General features: G+C 41.3%; 1 protein-coding gene across 1 annotated transcript in view; it reads left to right on the forward strand.

The window, feature by feature from the left end:
- The window catches only part of LOC128688212 (uncharacterized), a 199,318-nt gene that overhangs the window by 97,292 nt on the left and 84,869 nt on the right, over nt 1–17,157 (forward strand). The window lies entirely within an intron of this gene.

Consider the following 17,157-nt stretch of genomic DNA (forward strand, 5'->3'; position numbering starts at 1 on the left):
GGGCAGAAGTTTGTGGTTATAGGAGGGTGGGGGCAGGAGGAAAGAGGAGTGATTGGTGGAATGATGAAGTAAAGGGTGTGATAAAAGAGAAAAAGGTAGCTTACGAGAGGTTTTTACAAAGCAGAAGTGTTATAAGAAGAGCAGAGTATATGGAGAGTAAAAGAAAGGTAAAGAGAGTGGTGAGAGAGTGCAAAAGGAGAGCAGATGAAAGAGTGGGAGAGGCACTGTCAAGAAATTTTAATGAAAATAAGAAAAAATTTTGGAGTGAGTTAAACAAGTTAAGAAAGCCTAGGGAAAGTATGGATTTGTCAGTTAAAAACAGAGTAGGGGAGTTAGTAGATGGGGAGAGGGAGGTATTAGGTAGATGGAGAGAATATTTTGAGGAACTTATAAATGTTGAGGAAGAAAGGGAGGCGGTAATTTCATGCACTGGCCAGGGAGGTATACCATCTTTTAGGAGTGAAGAAGAGCAGAATGTAAGTGTGGTGGAGGTACGTGAGGCATTACGTAGAATGAAAGGGGGTAAAGCAGCTGGAACTGATGGGATCATGACAGAAATGTTAAAAGCAGGGGGGGATATAGTGTTGAAGTGGTTGGTACTTTTGTTTAATAAATGTATGAAAGAGGGGAAGGTACCTAGGGATTGGCAGAGAGCATGTATAGTCCCTTTATATAAAGGGAAAGGGGACAAAAGAGATTGTAAAAATTATAGAGGAATAAGTTTGCTGAGTATACCAGGAAAAGTATCCAGTAGGGTTATAATTGAAAGAATTAGAGGTAAGACAGAATGTAGGATTGCGGATGAGCAGGGAGGCTTCAGAGTGGGTAGGGGATGTGTAGATCAAGTGTTTACATTGAAACATATATGTGAACAGTATTTAGATAAAGGTAGGGAAGTTTTTATTGCATTTATGGATTTAGAAAAGGCATGTGATAGAGTGGATAGAGAAGCAATGTGGCAGATGTTGCAAGTACAGTGGACCCCCGCATACCGATTTTAATCCGTGCAAGAGGGCTCGTTGGTATGCGAAATAATCGGTATGCGAATGAATTTTCCCCATAAGAAATAATGGAAATCAAATTAATCCGTGCAAGACACCCAAAAGTATGAAAAAAAAAATTTTACCACATGAAATATACATTTTCCTACACACAAAGAGAAGGATACATGCACAATAGTAGAGTAGTACATGCACAGTATATATTGTGCATGTACTAGTCTACTAAATGAAGAATAAATGACACTTACCTTTATTGAAGATGCAGCAATGACTGATGAGACAGTGTCCTGGGAGTGCCTTTTCCTCCTGAGTATTGTAGGTCCTGTTTGGTATTTTCTTCCAGAACAGGCCTTATCACACTGTGTATGTCACTACGATTCTTAAATCTCTCAAACCAACCTTTGCTGGCTTTAAATTCACCAATATGAGCACTAGTTCCAGGCATTTTTCCCTGTTCACCTGGGTGTTAGTCGACTGGTGTGGGTTGCATCCTGGGAGACAAGATTAAGGACCCCAATGGAAATAAGTTAGACAGTCTTCGATGACACTGACTTCTTTGGGTTATCCTGGGTGGCAAATCCTCTGGGGTTAATTGTTTCTTGGTATTCTCAATAAGCCACACCAACAACAGTGCTACAGCAGCAGCAGACGATGCTACAGCAGCAGCAGACGATGCTACAGCAGCAGCAGACGATGCTACAGCAGCAGCAGCAGCAGCAGCAGCTGACAGTGCTACAGCAGCAGCAGACGATGCTACAGCAGCAGCAGACGATGCTACAGCAGCAGCAGCAGCTGACAGTGCAGCAGCAGCAGCAGCAGCAGCAGCTGTACCACCAATAGTAGCGATGGTTGATTGGGGTTTATTATACAACCTGGCCAGCTCGGACACGTGCACTCCACTTTCATACTTATCAATGATCTTTTTCTTCATCTCTATTGTAATTCTCACCCTTATTGCTGTTGGGTTGGCACTAGAAGCTTTCTTGGGGCACATGGTCACTTATTTTCCAGATAAAATCGCCAAAAACACTGTAATAATACGAAATGTTACGATTGTATGCTTGGATGCTACCGCAGAGGCTGGCTGGTAAACAATGCCACCGGCGGAACATGTGAGGCTGGCTAAGGCGCACATTGGACACGTCTTGAACGAACAGCGGTGAGCGGGTTTTTGAGCGGTATGCGAGGCAAAATTTTTACGATTAAAGTGAGCGGTATGCGGAATAAACGGTATGTGATGCCAACTGTATGCGGGGGTCCACTGTATATGGAATAGGTGGTAAGTTACTAAATGGTGTAAAGAGCTTTTATGAGGATAGTGAGGCTCAGGTTAGGGTGTGTAGAAGAGAGTGAGAATACTTCCCGGTAAAAGTAGGTCTTAGACAGGGATGTGTAATGTCACCATGGTTGTTTAATATATTTATAGATGGGGTTGTAAAAGAAGTAAATGCTAGGGTGTTTGGGAGAGGGGTGGGATTAAATTATGGGGAATCAAATTCAAAATGGGAATTGACAGTTACTTTTTGCTGATGATACTGTGCTTATGGGAGATTCTAAAGAAAAATTGCAAAGGTTAGTGGATGAGTTCGAGAATGTGTGTAAAGGTAGAAAGTTGAAAGTGAACATAGAAAAGAGTAAGGTGATGAGGGTATCAAATGATTTAGATAAAGAAAAATTGGATATCAAATTGGGGAGGAGGAGTATGGAAGAAGTGAATGTTTTCAGATACTTGGGAGTTGACGTGTCGGCGGATGGATTTATGAAGGATGAGGTTAATCATAGAATTGATGAGGGAAAAAAGGTGAGTGGTGCGTTGAGGTATATGTGGAGTCAAAAAACGTTATCTATGGAGGCAAAGAAGGGAATGTATGAAAGTGTAGTAGTACCAACACTCTTATATGGATGTGAAGCTTGGGTGGTAAATGCAGCAGCGAGGAGACGGTTGGAGGCAGTGGAGATGTCCTGTCTAAGGGCAATGTGTGGTGTAAATATTATGCAGAAAATTTGGAGTGTGGAAATTAGGAGAAGGTGTGGAGTTAATAAAAGCATTAGTCAGAGGGCAGAAGAGGGGTTGTTGAGGTGGTTTGGTCATTTAGAGAGAATGGATCAAAGTAGAATGACATGGAAAGCATATAAATCTATAGGGGAAGGAAAGAGGGGTAGGAGTCGTCCTCGAAAGGGTTGGAAAGAGGGGGTAAAGGAGGTTTTGTGGGCGAGGGGCTTGGACTTCCAGCAAGCGTGCATGAGCGTGTTAGATAGGAGTGAATGGAGACGAATGATACTTGGGACCTGACGATCTGTTGGAGTGTGAGCAGGGTAATATTTAGTGAAGGGATTCAGGGAAACCGGTTATGTTCATATAGTCAGACTTGAGTCCTGGAAATGGGAAGTACAATGCCTGCACTCTAAAGGAGGGGTTTGGGATATTGGCAGTTTGGAGGGATATGTTGTATATCTTTATACGTATATGCTTCTAAGCTGTTGTATTCTGAGCACCTCTGCAAAAGCAGTGATAATGTGTGAGTGGTAAAAGTGTTGAATGATGATGAAAGTATTTTCTTTTTGGGGATTTTCTTTCTTTTTTGGGTCACCCTGCCTCGGTGGGAGACGGCCGACTTGTTGAAAAAAAAAAAAAATTAGTAAACTTATTTATTTATTAACACATCAGCCGATTCCCACGAAGGCAGGGTGGCCTGAAAAAGAAATGCTTTCATCAACATTCACTCCATCACTATCTTGCCAGAGGGGTGCTTTACACTACAGTTATAAAACTGCAACATTAACACCCCTCCTTGAGAGTGCAGACACTGTACTTCCCATCTCCAGGGTTCAAGTCTGGTCTGCTGGTTTCCCTGAACCCCTTCATAAATGTTACTTTGCTCACACTCAAACAGCACGTCAATTATTAAAAACCATTCGACTCCATTCACTCCTAACAAATAGGTTCAAGCATGCTTGCTGGAAGTCCAAGCCCCTTGCACACAAAACCTCCTTTACCCCCTCCCTCCAACCTTTCCTAGGTCAACCCCTACCCTGCCTTCCCTCCACTACAGATTTATACTCTCCAAGTGATTCTGTTTCGTTCCAATCTCTCTACAAGTCCAAACCACCACAGCAACCCCCATGCCTCACACCCATATAAGAGTGTTAGTATAACTAAACTCTCATACATTTCCTTCTTTGCTTCCATGGACAAAGTTCTTTATCTCCACAGACTCCTAAGTGCACCACTCACCCTTTTCCCCTCATCAATTCTATGATTCACCTCATCATTCATAGACCCATCTGCTGACACATCTACTCCTAAATATCTGAATATATTCACCTCCTCCATACTACTCTCGTCAGGTCCCAAATACCATTCGTCTCCATTCACTCCTATCAAACACGCTCATGCGCACCTGTTGGAAGTCCAAGGGCCTCGCCCACAAAACCTCCCTTACCCCTTCCTTCCAACCTTTTCAAGGACGACCCCTACCCCGCCTTCCTTCCCCTACAGACTTAAATGCTCTCCATGTCATTCTACTTTGATCCATTCTCTCTAAATGACCAAACCACCTCAACAACCCCTCTTCAGCCAAAAAAAAAAAAAAAAAAATACAGTGGACCCCCGCATAACGATATTAATCCGTTCCTGAGAGCTCATTGTTATGTGAAATTATCGTTATGCGAATGAATTTTCCCCATAAGAAATAATGGAAATCAAATTTATCCGTGCAAGACACCCAAAAGTATGAAAACAAAAAATTTTACCACATGAAATATACATTTTCCTACACACAAAGAGAAGGATACATGCACAATACTAGAGTAGTACATGCACAATATATATTGTGCATGTACTACTCTACTAAATGAAGAATAAATGACACTTACCTTTATTGAAGATGCAGCAATGACTGATGAGACACTGTGTCCTGGGAGTGCCTTTTCCTCCTGAGTACTGTAGGTCCTGTTTGGCATTTTCTTCCAGAACAGGCCTTATCACACTGTATGCCACTACGATTCTTAAATCTCTCAAACCAACCTTTGCTGGCTTTAAATTCACCAATATGAGCACTAGTTCCAGGCATTTTTCCCTGTTCACCTGGGTGTTAGTCGACTGATGTGAGTTGCATTCTGGGAGACAAGATTAAGGACCCCAATGGAAATAAGCTAGACAGTCTTCGATGACACTGAATTTTTTGGGTTATCCTGGGTGGCTAACCCTCTGGGGTTAATTGTTTCTTGGTATTCTCAATAAGCCACACCAACAATGGTGCTACAGCAGCAGCAGCAGCAGCTGACAGTGCTACAGCAGCAGCTGGCAGTGCTACCGCAGCAGCACATGGTGCTACAGCAGCAGCTGACAGTGCTACCGCAGCAGCAGACGGTGCTACAGCAGCAGCAGCAGCAGCTGACAGTGCTACAGCAGCAGCAGCAGCTGATGGTGCTACAGCAGCAGCAGCTGACAGTGCTACAGCAGCAGCAGCTGACAGTGCTACAGCAGCAGCAGCTGACAGTGCTACAGCAGCAGCAGCAGCTGACAGTGCTACAGCAGCAGCAGCAGCTGACAGTGCTACAGCAGCAGCAGCAGCTGACAGTGCTACAGCAGCAGCAGCAGCTGACAGTGCTACAGCAGCAGCAGCAGCTGACAGTGCTACAGCAGCAGCAGCAGCAGCAGCTGACGGTGCTACAGCAGCAGCAGCAGCAGCAGCAGCTGACGGTGCTACAGCAGCAGCAGCAGCTGACAGTGCTACAGCAGCAGCAGCAGCAGCAGCTGACAGTGCTACAGCAGCAGCAGACGGTGCTACAGCAGCAGCAGACGGTACTACAGCAGCAGCAGCAGCTGACGGTGCAGCAGCAGCAGCAGCAGCAGCAGCAGACGGTGCTACAGCAGCAGCAGACGGTACTACAGCAGCAGCAGCAGCTGACGGTGCAGCAGCAGCAGCTGATGGTGCTACAGCAGCAGCAGCAGCAGCTGACAATGCTACAGCAGCAGCAGCATCAGCAGTTGACCATGGTACCACAGTATTTCAATAATATTTCTCACCCTTTTTACCACAGGGTTGGCACTAGAAGCTTTCTTGGGGCCCATGGTCACTTATTTTGCAGATAAAATCACCAAAAACGCTGTAATAATACAAAATGTTCCGATTGTATGTTTGGATGTTACCGTGGAGGCTGGCTTGTAAACAATGCCACCAGCGGAACGTGTGAGGCTGGCTCAGGCCGCACATTAGACGCGTCTCAGACGAATAGCGTTGAGCGGGTTTTTTAGCGGTATGCGAGGCAAAATCTTAGCGATAAAATGTATCGGTATGCAGATTTAACGTTATGTGATGCCAACGGTATGCGGGGGTCCACTGTACTTTTATTAACTCCACACCTTCTCCTAATTTCCACACTCCAAATTTTCTGCATAATATTTACACCACACATTGCCCTTAGACAGGACATCTTCACTGCCTCCAACCGCCTCCTTGCTGCTGCATTCACAACCCAAGCTTCACACCCATATAAGAGTGTTGGTACTACTATACTTTCATACATTCCCTTCTTTGCCTCAATAGATAACGTTTTCTGTCTCCACATATACCTCAGCGCACCACTCGCCTTTTTTCCCTCATCAATTCTATGATTAACCTCATCCTTCATAAATCCATCTTCTGACACGTCAATTCCCAAGTATCTAAAAACATTCACTTCTTCCATACTCCTCCTCCCCAATATGATATCCAATTTTTCTTTATCTAAATCATTTGATACCTTCATCACCTTAATCTTTTCTATGTTCACTTTCAACTTTCTACCTTTACACACACTCCCAAACTCATCCACTAACCTTTGCAATTTTTCTTTAGAATCTCCCATAAGCATAGTATCATCAGCAAAAAGCAACTGTCAATTCCCATTTTGTATTTGATTCCCCATAATTTAATCCCACCCCTCTCCCGAACACCCTAGCATTTACTTGTTTTACAACCCCATCTATAAATATATTAAACAACCATGGTGACATTACACATCCCTGTCTAAGATCTACTTTTACAGGGAAGTAATCTCCCTCTCTTCTACACACCCTAACCTGAGCCTCACTATCCTCATAAAAGCTCTTTACAGCATTTAGTAACGTGCCACTTATTCCATATACAGTGGAACCTCAAAAATCGAACGTATCAAATATCGAACGTTTCGAAAATAGGACCATTTTTTCGGACAAACTGTGTCCCTATTATCAAACGCACCGCTATTTTCAGACCGCCGGGTACGGGACCTGTGTGCCACCCGCTCTGTCCTCGTCCCTGCACAGGCGCCGTGAGCAGTCTAGCTTTGTTTATGCTTGAGTGAACACTAACCTGCACTCTCACGCATTTTACGATTATTTCGTTGTGTTTAGTGCTTGTGGGACTGTGAAATAAGCTGCCATGGGCCCCAAGAAACTTGCTAGTGGTACCCCTGCAGTAAAGAAAGTGAGAAACACCATAGATGTGAAGAAGGAAATAATACAGAAGTATGAGAGTGGTGTGAGACTTGTTGATCTTGCCAGGATGTATGGGAAAAACAAGTCGACCATCGGTTCTATCCTGTCAAAGAAAGAACAAATCTAGGAAGCTGATGTTGTGAAAGGTGTTAATATAGGGAGTGGATGAGATGCCTTCTTCAAAGATTAAGGAGATTTGTGCCAAGTGGAATGATGTCCAAATGTTTGTGCAGAAGTACCACCCTGAGCAAGCTGAAACAAGCCATCTTTGCAACAAGTTCAGTGACAGAACCATGTCCCATTTTAGGGAAATGTTAAAGAGGTGCCAGAAACAGAGGACTGTGGACAGTTATTTTGTGAGACAGGGGTCCAGTGACTCTCAAACTGGTCCTAGTGGCATTAAAAGACAGAGGGCTTTACCTGAAGTCCTCATGGAGGGGGATTCTCCTTCCAAACACTAACCCCAACGCGGGGGCGTTGACCCCCGGAACTCTCTCCATGTAAACTCCAGGTAAATACATAATTAAAAACTATAGTATTTGTTGTATGTAAAACTGTAATCTCTATAAAATGTATTTTTTGTGTGAATATTTTTGGGTTTCTGGAACGGATTAATTGTATTTCCATTATTTCTTATGGGAAATATTGCTTCGAATTTCAGACTTCGAATTTAGAACTAGCTCCTGGAACGGATTAAGTTCGATTTTTGAGGTTCCACTGTACTACTTGAAACATCTGCCACATTGCTTCCCTATCTACTGTATCATATGCCTTTTCTAAATCCATAAATGCAATAAAAACTTCCCTACCTTTATCTAAATACTGTTCACATATATGCTTCAATGTAAACACTTGATCTACACATCCCCTACCCACTCTGAAACCTCCTTGCTCATCCGCAATCCTACATTCTGTCTTGCCTCTTAATTCTTTCAATTATAACCCTACTGTACACTTTTCCAGGTATACTCAGTAAACTTATTCCTCTATAATTTTTACAATCTCTTTTGTCCTCTTCCCTTTATATAAAGGGACTATACATGCTCTCTGCCAATTCCTAGGTACCTTCCCCTCTTTCATACATTTATTAAACAAAAATACCAACCACTCAAACACTATATCTCCCCCTGCTTTTAACATTTCTGTTATGCTCCTGTCAGTTCCAGCTGCTTTACCCCCTTTCATTCTACGTAATGCCTTACGCACCTCCCACACACTCACATCCTGTTCTTCTTCACTCCTAAAAGATGGTATACCTCCCTGGCCAGTGCATGAAATTACCGCTTCCCTTTTTTCGTCGACATTTAAAAGTTCCTCAAAATATTCTCGCCATCTACCCAAAACCTCCATCTCCCCATCTACTAACTCCCCTACTCTGTTTTTAACTGACTAATCCATTCGTTCTCTAGGCTTTCTTAACTTGTTTAACTCACTCCAAAATTTTTTCTTATTTTCATTAAAATTTCTTGACAGTACCTCTCCCACTCTATCATCCGCTCTCCTTTTGCACTCTCACCACTCTCTTCACCTTTCTTTTACTCTTCATATACTCTACTCTTCTTATAACACTTCTGCTTTGTAAAAACCTCTCATAAGCTATCTTTTTCTCTTTTATCGCACCCTTTACTTCATTCCACCAATCACTCCTCTTTCCTCCTGCACCCACCCTGCTATAACCACAAACTTCTGCCCCACATTCTAATACTGCATTTTTAAAACTATTCCAACCCTCTTCAACCCCTCCACTACTCATACTTGCACCAACCCACCTTTCTGCCAATAGTTGCTTATATCTCGCCCGAACTTCCTCCTCCCTTAGTTTATACACTTTCACCTTCTCCTTGCTTGTTGTTGTCGTTTTCCTCTTTTCCTATCTACCTCTTACTCTAACTGTAGCTACAACTAAATAATGATCCGATATATCAGTTGCCCCTCTATAAACGTGTACATCCTGGAGCCTACCCATCAACCTTTTATCCACCAATATATAATCTAACAAACTACTTTCATTACGTGCTATATCATACCTTGTGTATTTATTTATCCTCTTCATAAAATATGTATTATTACCAAACCTCTTTCTACACATAGCTCAATTAAAGGCTCCCCATTTTCATTTACCCCTGGCACCCCAAATTTACATACTACTCCCTCCACAACATTTTTGCCCACTTTAGCATTGAAATCCCCAACCACCATTATTCTCACACTTGGTTCAAAACTCCCCTCGCATTTACTCAACATTTCCCAAAATCTTTCTCGCTCCTCTACACTTCTTTCTTCTCCAGGTGCATATATGCTTACTATAACCCACTTTTCACATCCAACCTTTATTTTACTCCATATAATCCTTGAATTAATACATTTATAGTCCCTCTTTTCATGCCATAACTTATCCTTCAACATTATTGCTACTCCTCCTTTAGCTCTAACTCTGTTTGAAACCCCTGACCTAATCCCATTTATTCCTCTCCGCTGAAACTCTCCCACCCCCTTACGGAGGAAAGATTCTTATTCCACTTCCCCATGGATATAAAAGGAAAAGTAATAAGACCAAGAACTATTAAGAATAAAATCAAAGAAAACTCAGGTGAGTGTGTATGAATAAACATGTACATGTATGTGTAGTGTGACCTAAGTGTAAGTAGAAGTAGCAAGACGTACCTGTAATCTCGCATATTTGAGACAAAAGACACCAGCAATCCTACCATCATGTAAAACAATTACAGGCTTTCGTTTCATACTCGCTTGGCAGGACGGTAGTACCCCCCTGGGTGGTTGCTGTCTACCAACCTACTACCTATGAAAAAGAGTGTGACCTGGTGACCATCAGCATCCCAGTGCTGGATCTGTGTGGCTGTGTACTATTATATTATTATTACAAGTTATTATAATCATAATAAAAAAGTGCTAAACCCACAAGGTTCATGAGTAGCTATAGATAGTGAAGGCATATGAAAGGAATATTTTTGTACAGTTAAGTAACTGGTGTTTCACTAGAGAAAACGTAATTCTTCCGACACTTGTGCAAACCGCTTGGTAAACAAATCTCGTGTTTGTCAATTTTTATACTGTGTGTGTATGTATCATGTTTATATGTTACGTAGCATGTTTATTATACAATTTTGAAAAAAAATATCAAAGATGGATTGATGGAAATGTCTATATTAATGTAATATAAGACATTTAATGCACCCATGAGATTGTGGCATCAAGAGTAGAGAGACATTTTGATTTTAATGTGTACCTGCACACCAGCACAGTGTGTAAGTATATTTAGGTACAGGCACACGTATAATTATCAGAGTACAGTGAACCCTCATTTATCATTAGCATTGGAATTCGTAATTTTCAAAAATCGTAACTTTTTTTGTTAAAATGTTGACTTGCGAATTATTTAACTCGCAAATAGTTGTTGGTCTCGATCATGTATGAGCGGCCCAGGTGACCCCACACACCATTCACAGTCAGTGTGCCATTGTTTATCAGCGAGTGAGCACAAAACCACACGTTCATACAATACCTTTCTTAATATTCCATTCGTTTTAGTGCTTGCAACTGCTAAATAAGCCACCATGGGCCTAAAGAAAGCTTCTAGTGGCAGCCCTTTGGTAAAGAATGTGAGAAACACGATAGAATTCAAGAGAAAGTTTGTAGAAAAAATACGAGTGGTGGTGGTAGAGGGTGGTAGTGATGGTGGTAGTGATGGTGGTAGTGATGGTGGTAGTGATGGTGGTAGAGGGTGGTAGTGGTTTGCTTCTGCCTTCTCCTCAGGATGTTTCAGAAATGTGACACTGTCTGGTCATTCCAGACAATGCTATTACAGCTTGTTTGGGCTTTGTTGAGGTGGTACTTCTCTGCAAAGTTTTTTGACATCCATCCATTTGGCAAAAATTTCCTTGATTAATGAAGTAGAGGCTTCCTCTATCTCCTCTTCCAAGCCTGAAGAGAGTGCATCCATCTTAGTCTTGTGCTCCTCCTCCTCAAGTTCCTGCAGCTCCTCAGTGGTCAGCTCTTCCCTGTGCCCCTCTACTAACTTCTCCACATCACCATCACTCACATCCAGACCCATGGACTTGCCCAGAGAGACAATATCCTTCACTATATACACAGCCTCAAAGCCTTCAAAGTCCCTTACAGTCACTGCTTCTGACCACAAATTCCTCCAAGCAGAGTTCATTGTTCTGTATGAAACTTCCTGCCAGGCTTTGTCAATGAGTTATGCAATGGGCAATAGTAGTGATCTTTCCAAAACTCTCAAGGTTAACTCTGTGTCAGAGGTCACTTCAAAGCCCCTCTGGAATAGTGCTTTAGTGTAAAGTTTCTTGAAATTACTGATGACCTGCTGATCCATGAGCTGAATGAGAGGAGTTGTGTTAGGGGTGAGAAGCTTTACAATGATGAAGTCAATCTCTGGCAGCACATAGTCCTGCAAGCTTAGAGGGTGAGCTGGAGCATACAATATGCAGCAGCCAAGTCCTGGATATGCATACCACCTTCATACTTTTCAGCAATCTGTTTTTTCACCTCCATGGTGATCCTAACCATTTTCTTCACTGCTTGGCTCTTCTCATTAACTTTCTTAGAACTCATGGTTAATGACTTTACTAAAAAAAAATTACGAAAACACAAAATCACATGAAAATTCAGTTACAGCGCAGGTTGTTCACTGAATTGTAGCAATGGGCATACTGAGCTAGTGGGCAGTCGTGGCTTTGTCTCGAGAGAGAGGTAAACAAGGGTAGCATGCTCTGTTGTGACCCATTTTGACCCATACAAGTTCTAGCATGCAAGTCGCATTCCAAACAAACGTGTACTTGGCTCAGTGTTGACGTGTACTTGGCTCTGTGAAGACCTGTTTGCGCGCTCTCTAGAATTGAAGCAAGATGCCCTCCATCGAGCAACTTTACCAACAGCTTAAGGAAGAATTGAGGTTGGCGAATATGGAAATTCGGCGACTGACCGAGGAAAACAAAAAGATTCGGAGTAGTCCTCCTGTTTTGAGTCCTCAGGTCAAGAAGGGAAACTGGTCAGTGGCTGGACAGCAGGGAAAGAAGTTGACGATCAAGAAGACGAATGGAAAGGTAGAAACGATGAAGAAGAAAGAGACTTTCGTGGAAACTGTTGTGGAAACATCCAATACATTCTCAGTGCTACCCAACGAATGTGAGTCGACTACTGGGAACGTCACGACGAAAGACATTAAGGAAGGTAAGAATATTGTTGTTGTTGGGGATAGCCAAGTTAGGCATATGGATAGGGCATTCTGCTTGAAGGACAGGAGTAGGAGACAGAGAGTTTGCTTTCCTGGGGCTGGGATGGAGGATATTGTTAGCCGTCTGGATGACATCATGAGAGGTAATGGGAGCAATCCTATTATGTCTCAGTGCTGGAGGCAACGATGTTGGCAGACGTAGGAGTGAGGACCTGATTAGCAGGTATAGGTCAGCAATAGAAATAATTAGAAGTAAGGGTGGGAACCCTCTCATATGTGGTATTTTGCCAAGGAGGGGAGTTGGAAATGAATGGTTGTCCAGGGCAATTGGTGTCAATTGCTGGCTGGACAAATACTGTAAGGAAAATGCGGTAACATTCATTGACAACTGGGACCTCTTCTATGGCAGAAATGACATGTATGCTAGGGATGGAGTTCACTTATCTAGGTGTGGGGTGGGAGCACTGGCAACTGCAGTGGAGGGAGCAGTTAGGACTTTAAACTAGGAATAGTTAGTGGTATGGGTTTTGGCAGGAAAACAGTGAAGTCCCAGTGTAGTAATATTACGAGTTCTAGGGGAACTAGTAATAATAAGAATGAGATAGATATTGAAAAGCCAGGGACCTTGGGTGATAAGGACAGTAATAGGTTTAGTAGAAAAATAGAAATGAGCAGGAAGGGTAAAGAGAAAGGAGAGTCTTTCAATGTTTATTATGCTAATTGCCGTAGTGCTAGGAATAAGATGGACGAGTTGAGATTAGTTGCTAGTGTAGGTAACATTGATGTATTTGCCTTAACTGAGACGTGGTTTAATTCAAAAAGTCGGGACATGCCTGCGGAATGTCATATTCAGGGTTTTAAATTGTTCCAAGAAGATAGAAGTATTGGGAGGGGGGGTGGGGTGGCATTGTATGTCCGAGATCGCTTGAACTGTTGCATAAAAACGGGTATTAAGTCTGAAGTAACACATACAGAGTCTGTTTGGATAGAATTTTCAGAGGGGCATGAAAAACTGATTTTAGGAGTGATATACCGTCCCCCAAACTTAGATAGGGACCAAGGGAAACTACTATGGGAGGAAATTGTTAAGGCCACAAGGCACGATAATGTAGTAATTCTAGGAGACTTTAACTTTAGTCATGTTGATTGGAATTTCTTGACTGGGAATTTAGAATCATACGACTTCTTAGAAGTATTTCAGGATTGTTTTTTGAAGCAGTTTGTGACAGAACCTACAAGGGGAAATAACCTGCTTGACTTAGTTATGGCAAACAATGAATCCCTTGTTAATAATTTAGAAATTTCAGAGGAACTGGGTGCTAGCGACCACAAATCAATTACATTTAGCATTGAATGGAAGTACGATAGTAGCGATAATTCAGTAACGGTCCCAGATTTTCGCTTAGCAGATTACGATGGGCTTAGAGAACACTTATCATCTGTTGACTGGGGTAACGAAGAGAGCTATCAATATGACAGTTTTCTGAACACTATACATGCTGCTCAAAGAGCGTTTATCCCATATAAAGAAATTAGATCAAATAGAAATGACCCAAAATGGATGAATAATAGGCTCAAATATCTACTAGGGCATAAGAAAGGAATTTATAGGCGTATCAAAAGAGGTGAGGGTCATCTTATGAATCAGTATATTGACATTAAGAGGGACATTAAAAAGGGGATAAGAAAAGCTAAAAGGGACTATGAAATTAAAGTTGCTAGGGATTCTAAAACTAACCCAAAAAGTTTTTTCCAGGTCTATAGAACAAAAGTTAGAGATAAGATAGGTCCCCTTAAAAATAACTATGGGCACCTTACTGACAAAGAGAATGAAATGTGCTTGATTTTAAATAATTATTTTCTCTCAGTTTTTACACAGGAAGACACTAACAATATTCCAGTAATTAATTTTTACAGTGGGCTAGAAGAAGATAAATTATGTAACATCACAGTCACTAGTGAGATGGTTGTGAAGCAGATAGACAGACTGAAGCAAAATAAGTCACCGGGTCCTGATGAGGTTTTTTCAAGGGTTCTTAAGGAATGCAAAATGGAACTCTGTGAACCATTAACTAATATTTTTAATTTATCTCTTCAAACAGGTGTAGTGTCTGATATGTGGAAGATGGCTAATGTAACTCCTATTTTTAAAACAGGGGACAAGTCGTTACCGTCAAATTACCGCCCAATAAGCCTGACCTCAATTGTAGGCAAATTACTCGAGTCAATTATAGCTGAGATTATAAGAAGCCATCTCGATAAGCATAGCTTGATTAATGATACTCAGCATGGATTCACAAGAGGCCGGTCTTGTCTAACTAATTTATTAACTTTCTTCAGTAAAGCTTTTGAGGCTGTTGACCACAATAAAGAATTTGATATTATTTACTTAGATTTTAGTAAGGCTTTTGATAGAGTTCTGCACCATTGACTGTTAAAGAAAGTGGCAGCTCATGGCATTGGAGGAAAAGTGCTCTCGTGGATCGAGTCATGGCTCACTGACAGGAAGCAGTGTGTGTCCATAAATGGGGTTAAATCCGAGTGGGGATCTGTAACAAGTGGCGTTCCACAGGGATCTGTCTTGGGCCCGTTGTTGTTTATAATATATATCAATGATCTTGATGAGGGAATTACTAGTGATATGAGCAAATTCGCCGATGACACAAAGATAGGTAGGATAATTGATTCAAACGTAGATGTTTTGGAACTTCAGGAGGATTTAAACAAACTCTATTCTTGGTCAGAAAAGTGGCAGATGCAGTTCAATGTAGATAAATGCAAGGTTCTGAAGCTTGGGAGTGCCCATAACCCTAGTACTTATAAGTTAAATGATGTAGAACTTAGCCATACAGATTGCGAAAAGGACTTGGGGGTTATGGTGAGCAGCAACCTTAAACCAAATCAGCAATGCCTAAGCGTACGTAATAAGGCAAATAGATTACTGGGATTTATATCAAGAAGTGTAAGCAACAGAAGTCCAGAGGTCATACTGCAGCTTTATACATCATTAGTAAGGCCTCACCTAGATTATGCAGCTCAGTTCTGGTCTCTGTATTACAAAATGGACATAAATTCGTTAGAAAACATTCAGCGTAGCATGACTAAATTAATACATAGCATTAGAAATCTTCCTTATGAAGAAAGATTGAAGACTCTTAAGTTACATTCACTTGTTAGATGAAGAATGAGGGGAGACCTGATCGAAGTGTATAAGTGGAAGATAGGTATTAATAAAGGGGATATTAATAAGGTCTTGAGGATGTCTCTCCAAGAGAGAACCCGCAGTAATGGATTTAAATTAGATAAGTTTAGATTTAGAAAGGACATAGGAAAGTATTGGTTTGGAAATAGGGTAGTTGATGAGTGGAACAGTCTACCTAGTTGGGTTATTGAGGCTGGGACTTTGGGTAGTTTCAAATCTAGGTTGGATAAGTACATGAGTGGGAGGGGTTGGATTTGAGTGGGACTTTCACATCAGAGCTTATTTCTTGGGTGGCATTGAAAATTGGGTTGGGCAAATGTTTTGTTAGTGGGATGAATTGTAAAGGACCTGCCTAGTATGGGCCAGCAGGTCTCCTGCAGTGTTCCTCCTTTCTTATGTTCTTATGTTCATATGCCAAGCAAAAATTTTCGCATCCAAGCAGGACATGTACCAAGTTGGACTTTTTCCAAAGCAGACATGTACCAAGATGCCACTGTAATTCAATAGAATATGAAAGATGAAAGGTGATGGTCTGAAGCTGGTGGTTTAAAAGGAAATTAGATACATGATCCCTTCTTGGTTCCTGAATGGATTATTGAAGAAGGTACAGAAATATTTTAAATTTTTCATAGTGATATAATATACTGTGTTTAGGGTGTGTATAATTACAGGTTAAAATAAGATGTACTTAGTGCTACCTTTATGATGATAGCCTCTAAGCACTTTAGATCATTTTGTACTTTTGATAATTTGTGAGGCATTTCCATGAGGTAATCAGTGGCTGCTTGTTGATTATCCAAGCTTGGAGGCTACTCATTATATTTTTATTTTACATGGTAGACATGTCTTAAGTGATGGGTTTAGTTCTCTGGCATAAATACCATAAATCATGTAATTTTCACTTACAGGTTTGCTTTCTGCTTTCTCCTACATTGATCCTGAAGATAATTAAGAGGGTAGATGCTTTGATCTTGACTGTTCTCTGATAATGTGTTACAAAAGGGGGGGGGGGGATAAGCCATAAATTACCTTACCTACTGACCAGTAGATAGGATGAATAAATTTAACCAGTTTTTAACATCTGTGTTTGGTATCCATTGTTAAATTTTGCATACATTTAAAATGCAAATACATGTACTGTTCTGTTATGAAAGTTTTTTTTTTATATATAATTGAAATTCATAAATTTTCTTTATTTGACATCACTTAAATTGAAAATTATGAATTGTATAATTATAGTTTCTGGCTATAATTACTAGTAGTTTAATTTATATAA

The sequence above is a fragment of the Cherax quadricarinatus genome, chromosome 2 (assembly GCF_038502225.1).
Source record: "Cherax quadricarinatus isolate ZL_2023a chromosome 2, ASM3850222v1, whole genome shotgun sequence".
Classification (NCBI taxonomy): domain Eukaryota; kingdom Metazoa; phylum Arthropoda; class Malacostraca; order Decapoda; family Parastacidae; genus Cherax; species Cherax quadricarinatus.